This window comes from Aegilops tauschii, chromosome 6 (assembly GCF_002575655.3).
Source record: "Aegilops tauschii subsp. strangulata cultivar AL8/78 chromosome 6, Aet v6.0, whole genome shotgun sequence".
NCBI lineage: Eukaryota > Viridiplantae > Streptophyta > Magnoliopsida > Poales > Poaceae > Aegilops > Aegilops tauschii.
This window is the reverse complement of record NC_053040.3, coordinates 261340031-261347248: the sequence shown is the minus strand read 5'-3', so window position 1 is coordinate 261347248 and position 7218 is coordinate 261340031. Positions and strand designations below refer to the sequence as shown.

The window sequence follows — 7218 nt, the reverse complement described above, 5'->3', positions numbered from 1 at the left end:
CTAGTTTAGGGCATTAAAAGACTTTATAAAAGTGTGAATTCTCCACCATTGTTACTTATGAATTATTTGACACATCCAAAACATTTTAGTTTTAATATTTGAGAAGTTTTATTGTTTAACTTGAATTTGAGTTTTGAATCCGAACGGGATTGAATCATCGCGAGATTAACAACAGTAATCGTGGTGATGTGGCATCGTTAGCAGAGATTACTGTAGCTTAATTATTCGGGCGTCACACCCAAAACCTTAGATTCGTACTTGTGGGTTGCTAGTAGTGTTGATTACTCCTTGTAGTTGGTGCTAGTTGGTTTATCCGGTGGAAGATTATATTTTCATATCCTTAATGATAATTAATACTCCTCTGATCTTGATCATAAATATGTTTTGTGAGTAGTTACGTTTGTTCCTGAGGACATGGGAGAAGTCTTGTTATAAGTAATCATGTGAATTTGGCATTCGTTCGATATTTTGATGAGATGTATGTTATCTCTCCTCTAGTGGTGTTATGTGAACGTTTACTACATGACACTTCACCATTATTTTGGCCTAGGGGAAGGCATTGGGAAGTAATAAGTAGATGATGAGTTGCTAGAGTGACAGAAGCTTAAACCCTAGTTTATGTGTTGCTTCGTAAGGGGCTGATTTGAATCCATATGTTTCATGCTATGGTTAGGTTTATCTTAATACTTATTTCATAGTTGGGGATGCTTGCGAGAGGGGTTAATCATAAGTGGGAGGCTTGTCCAAGGAAGGGCAGCACCCAAGCACCGGTCCATCCACATATCAAATTATCAAAGTAACGAATGTGAATCATATGAGCATGATGAAAACTAGCTTGACAACAATTCCCATGTGTCCTCGGGAGCGCTTTGCATTATATAAGAGTTCGTCCAGGCTTGTCCTTTGCTATAAAAAGGATTGGGCCACCTTGCTGCACCTTGTTTACTTTTATTACTTGTTACGCGTTACGATTCATCTTATCACAAAACTATCTGTCACCGACAATTTCAGTGCTTGCAGAGAATACCTTGCTAAAAACCACTTGTCATTTCCTTCTGCTCCTCATTGGGTTCGACACTCTTACTTATCTAAAGGACTATGATAGATCCCCTATACTTGTGGGTCATCACATATAAATGGGTTCAAAATTGAAATGTGTGTCCTTGGTTGCATGCTTAAGTCCCATGAAAGAAATGAGAATGAATGTCAAACACCTTGCCATCGTCGCTCGGCCGCTAACATTGAGATACATGGTTTTTGAATTCTAGTAATTCGAAAATGCGTCTGAAATTTATGAAACTTGACATGCTAGCATCGAACGGCATCAACATGCCGTGGTAAAAATATTGTCCCATTTGGGGCAGGTTGGGTTTTAGACGAGTGTTGTGTTAATTTTACGAATTTTTCGGGGTTCGTTTGGACATTTCACCTTTCTGGACATTTCACAAACCAGAGCTTCTCACAACAAGCCTCATGGTTACGGTAGGGAACGTTTCACCTTTCTGGACAAAACGATATCCGTTGCCTCGTCTTGATTTCAATTTTTTTCTAGTCTCAACATAGAACAAGATGAGTGTTGTGTTAATTTTACGAATTTTTCGGGGTTCGTTTGGACATTTTTATACATTAACTGAGTTTTCTATGCATTTATGTGCATAATTCAAATTTGAACTACAGGTACATGCTCCGGTGCATGTAAATTGTTTGAAAAAACAAATCTATGTCCTTGACTGCATTCTTAGGTCCCATGCAAGAAATGGGAATGAATGTCAAACACCTTGCCACCGTCCACTACTAGGAAAAAGGCTACTAGCAGCGCGGGTACCCGCGCTACTAGTATTACGCTACAGCTAATAGTTAGTAGTAGCGTGGGAGAAACCCGCGCTACTACTAACTTTGTTAGTAGTAGCGTGTGTCACCCACGCTACTGCTATTACAGACTCGCGCTACTACTAATGAAGTAGTAGTAGCGTGCCTACAATACCAGCGCTACTAGTATCCTAAATACTAGTAGGGCACTTTTTTCCCAACGCTACTAGTAGCAAATTAGGAATTAAAAAAATAAAAATAGATGCAGTATTCATGAATGGAGATCAGAGACACGTCCAGTGCAAAATAAATTTCACAGAACCATCTTAACACTTGCAGTGTTCATGGATGCAACATTCAACATCTCAACTCGAAGAGATCACGAGGACACACACAACCATCATCAAAAGGTTGGTACCTTCCCTAGCGTTTCACCACCAACCTAACTAGACCACTTCTAGATGTATGTACAAAGCGTCGAGGTCCTCCACCTTGAGGAACTCCGGACGGTGGCGTCGTCCTCCACCTCGGTGACCTCCGGACGGTGGCATCGAGGTCCTCCACCCCGGGGACCTCCTGCGTCACAATCACCTGGACGATAATCTGTATGACGCGGTCGCGGGGCTTCACGGTGAAGTCTACCTCTGAGTAGTTGAAGAGCACGACTCCCATCGGGCCGCAGTAGTCCTCGTCGATCACCCTGCACCCAGTCGAGAAAGTGAAAACTTGTTAGTTCACGCCCTCGTGCAGATCCAGTAGGGTATTTTCTTCAATTATCTGTTAGTCTATTATGAATCTTCAAAACGGAAAAACACCTACTAAATGCATACCCTAGCTGTACGTGTTCATGCTATCTTCTTGTTTTGGTGCATTCAAGAAATACTAGTGTATTTGAGCTATATATGCTTGAAATATTTGACAGTTAACTTCTGTTCAAAATTTATCATTTCATGGATAGGGAAATCGCCAACAAAGGACATCAGAAAATTGATTCCCACTGCTCTTCAAAACAGCGCCGGGGTCGACTTTAACTCTCCAGAGAGCACCATTTTAAATCAGGCGGAAAAATGTACAGGGGGAGTGATCTAAACGCTCTTATATTAGTTTACAGAGAGAGTAGTATATAAGGATGCCCATCATCTTGTGGACAATAATGAACTATTCAAGTTGAACAATTTAAATTCGAACAATTGTGAATAATGATTCAGCTTACACATCCTATAAACAAAATGGTCAACTCCATGATGTATCCATCAACTACCTAAATTTTAACATGGAAACCTTCCATAATATATAGACGGGAAAGAGATAGCAAAATGGATCATGCTTGAGATAGAGATTCTTACTGCAAATCTTAACAGAAGACATGACTTGCCAACACCTGAGTCTCCAATAGGCAATAGCTTGAAGAGGTAATCACTGCATGGTCAAATAAGAGAATGTTAGTCTCCAGCAAACACAGTGCCCAGAGAATAAAACAAGTAGTGGTGACATTTTCAAGATGATAAAAAGGGCAGTGCGCTGCACGTAGCTCCTGCTTGCGCAGGGTTCGCAGAAGGGCCCGACCACTTCCAAAGATGATAATAAGATACAATAACTATGTCCAGGCTTGGAAGATTGAAAATAAATTAAAAGAGAAATGTATTCAAGATAATAACACACAACAATTAGATGGAATAATATTGTCAGGCTTAGACAAGTAAGCAGCGACAGATGAAGGGACATTTTGTTGTTTAATACTCAGCCAAAATGCCAGTTTTGCTAAGCTAATAGATCCCTATGTACTAGTGTGTGATTACTGTGATAGAATGTAAAAATAGTTCCCCTTGCAGCATTAAGATATAATGATATTGTAACACTGAATGAGTGGAGTGCAACCACAGTTACAACGCTAACCGAACAAACAGTTATATCAGCCCATGACTGTCACAGTTATACAACAAGAAGAGACAGAGCATTTGGATGTGCTTGTAAAGGATGTTAAGCAGACTTGTGCACTCTACCCACATCTGCAGTGTGGAGACGGATTGGATCATTGATGCAAAGTGACTGCGAAACTAGAGATGGTGCAAAGTGACATTAGCATACATAATTCACCAAAACCGACATATTCTCTGTTCCTCTGTCTTGTTCTTTTACTGCCGTTAGATAGTAGTAGTAGGAATCTAAAATCCACAATAAACAACGCTGGAAACACTAATCATAATGACCGGGTAAAAAAAGAGTACATCCACCCAGCGGCATGGAGCGAGATAGGTGCACACAGCAAACGATTTTGCATCAGATTTCACCTAATTTAAACACAAACTCTGCTGGAAATGTTGCATTCCCCTGGCGGACACGATCCAGACCAAGAAAAAAAGGCACGGTTCTGCTGGGATCGAGAGTCAACCCCTGCGCGCGCCAGATCCAGCGAGATCTCAGCCTAAAAGCCCCAGCCCCGATCGGAACTGCTGGGGGCGAAGCAGAGGAGGGAGGGAGGGACTTACTACTCGGGATTCATGGCGGGATCTAGGCGCTCCCGCGGCGTCCAATCTCTCTCACAGGCAGGAGGACGGGGATCGGCTTGTCGGCGGGGATCAAGATCGAGTCCTGGGCGGGCGGAGGCAGGCGGCCTCACGACTTCCCCGAGTTCTTGGTGTCTCGCTCTTCCCGTGAATCAATCAACAATGTGCTGGGAGAGGACCTGGCTCCAGCAGGCCAGCCCGATTTTAGACCAGGCTCCTCGGAACCGGCCGGCGTGGGTGGTGGAGGCGGCGAGGAGATCATGGGGAGAGGAGCCGGGGTGGGGTGGACCGAGGAACATGTGAGTTCGTGAGAGAGTATTTTTTAGGGATGAGAGAGAGAGTGGTGGGGTGGACACGCTTAGTAGTAGCGTGGGGGTGTTACCTGCGCTACTACTACTTACTTAGTAGTAGCGCCGGTTTTATACCCCTCGCTACTACTATGGCCTATCCCGGGGGCATTGTTGGAGACCACTTAGTAGCAGCACGGGTTTATACCCCTCGCTACTACTATCAACTTAGTAGTAGCGCGGTTTTTATACCCCTCGCTACTACTAATTAGCAGTAGCGCCCACTTTTAAACCACGGTACTGATAAACTTCTGTGTATAAGGTTTTTCCTAGTAGTGGTCGCTTGGTCGCAAACAATGAGATACATGGTTTTAAAATTCTAGTAAATCCAAAACTCATCTGAAGTTCATGAAACTTGACATGCTATCATGGAGTGGCATCAACATGCTGTGGTAAAAAGGTTGTCCCATTTGGGGCAGGTTTGGGTATAAGCTTCTCGCAAATCAGAGCTTCGCACAACAAGCCTGATGGTTTCGGTAGGGGATGTGCCCCCTTTGGGGACGAAACGACATTCGTTGCCTCTTCTTGCTTTTAAAATTTTTCTAGTGTCAACATAGAAGGACAGGAGTGTTGTGTCAATTTTTGGGAATTTTCGGGGTTCGCTTGGACATTTTTATACATTAACTGGGTTTTCTAGGCATTTTATGTGCATAATTCAAATTTAAACTACATGCACATGCTCCAGTGCAGAAAAATGGGTTGACATATGAAATGTGTGTTCTTGGGTGCATGATTAGGTCTCATGCAAGAAATGGGAATGAGTTTCAAACACTAGGGCACTGTTGATTGCCGGTAAAATGTTGAGATACTTTGTTTTTAAATTCTAGTAAATCCAAAACTCGTCTGAAATTCATGAAACTTGGCATGCTATCATGGAATGGCACCCGACATGTTGTGGTATTTTTCGTGTCCATTTTGAGAGAAGGCGCACTCGAATAACAGCCAACAAAGAAATTTTGAAACAAACAGCTGCCACTTTAACATCTCAAACGTTTGTATAATTTAAATTGTGTGCATTCTGTTAACCATTCACGTGACGCCACGTGTCTGGCTTTTAATGGCTATAGGAGGTCTTGTGCGAACAACTGCTTGACTGAACGGGAGGTGTGCGAGCGCAGTCGGGTGCGCAGGCTGACCGAGAGGCGTGCAAGTTGTCCTCCAATGCGCAGCTCACAGGGAAGCGAGCGAGCTGTATGCTGCGCGGGCTCACTGGGAAGCGAGCCCTTTGACTTCCATGGCCGCCCACCTTGCTCGCATTCTCTCCATTAATGGCGCCAGAGCCACTGTTTAATATGGGCGGCCTTACTGTTTGCCTCCCATTGCCCTTCCTCCCTCCCGCAGACCTCCACCAACGCCATGGCGCAGAAGGATCATGTGCCACTAGTCTTCAAGTTTGGTGAAGTCGACTCCGAGCCGGAGGAGATAGAAAATAAGGAGGAATGGGGTCTCATGGACATGGCCCTGAACGAGCTGGTCGCGACGGTTGCTTACCCCACGCCCATCCCAGCTCCCATCCCTGCTCCCGCGCCAACGACCATCCCCATAGCATTGACGGGCTGGTCGCTGAGCACTATCATAGAGCTGGAAGCCGCGGGCGTCAGTGAGGTCTCCGCGGACCCGCGCGAGCTCGTGTACATGCCATCGCCAGCACCCGTGCCCGTGCCGGTGCGGTCCCCGTGCGTTTGCCTTCACCCGCCGCGCCCGTGCCCGTGCGCGCGCCCCCCTCAGCGGCATGGGACGCCACCGTCGACCGCTACCTCGCAGTGCCGCCAGTTGCCGTCCTCCCGCGCCCCGCCCGTCGATCGCGCGACGACATGATGTTTGATTTCCAAGTGAAGAACATTCCGTGCTGCCTTGAAGACTTCAACAACGACGTCCCAGAGGACAACAACGACAACGCCGGCGCGGCACGCCGCCTCCGCCACCGCCGGAAATAAGTTTTTTGGGTTTAATACTGTATCTTAATCATATGAACGTAAATTCATAGTGTGACTGAATGAAAGATATGGTTGAATGAACTTGCATTTTTCTCTCTTAATGTACAGACTTATCAAACGATTTTCTTTTGAAAAAAATGTCAATGGTTTTTAAATATAAAACACTCATCGCAAACATTTTAGTTAGAACACCCGTATGCAAACCGATAGCTTCCCAAGGAAGCTAAGGCAAAATGTGCCGAGCAGGATTTGTGCAGCTCTTGATCGCAAACGTTTTAGATAGAACACCCATGTGCAAAGTGAGAGCTATGGTCTTCCCGAGTAAGTCAAGGGAAAATTTGCAGCACGGGATTTGTGCATCTCTTCAACGCAAAACAGTTCAAATTGAATACGGTATGCAAAGCCAGACTTCGGCGCTAAGCCAAGCGAAAATGTGCCGAGCAGGATCTGTACATCCCTTCAACGCAAATGGTTGTTTTGGATGACCCATGTGCAACCACGTACAGACAATTTGGTAAGATTTGTATCTGTCATATTAGGTATATTGCCATTTGTCAAACTGGAAAGCTTGACATTTGTTGATCTAGTAACATTGCCATTTGTCAACCTTGTAACACT

The 7218-nt window shown here is 44.7% G+C and overlaps 1 long non-coding RNA gene across 1 annotated transcript; it reads right to left on the bottom strand.

The window, feature by feature from the left end:
* Window positions 1–928: 928 nt before the first annotated feature.
* Window positions 929–4628, bottom strand: LOC120965822 (uncharacterized). The gene is made up of 3 exons (XR_005758829.3): window positions 4299–4628; window positions 3156–3228; window positions 929–2509 (listed from the first exon to the last, which is right to left on the bottom strand). It is a non-coding gene; the product is annotated as an uncharacterized lncRNA (long non-coding RNA).
* Window positions 4629–7218: the final 2590 nt, after the last annotated feature.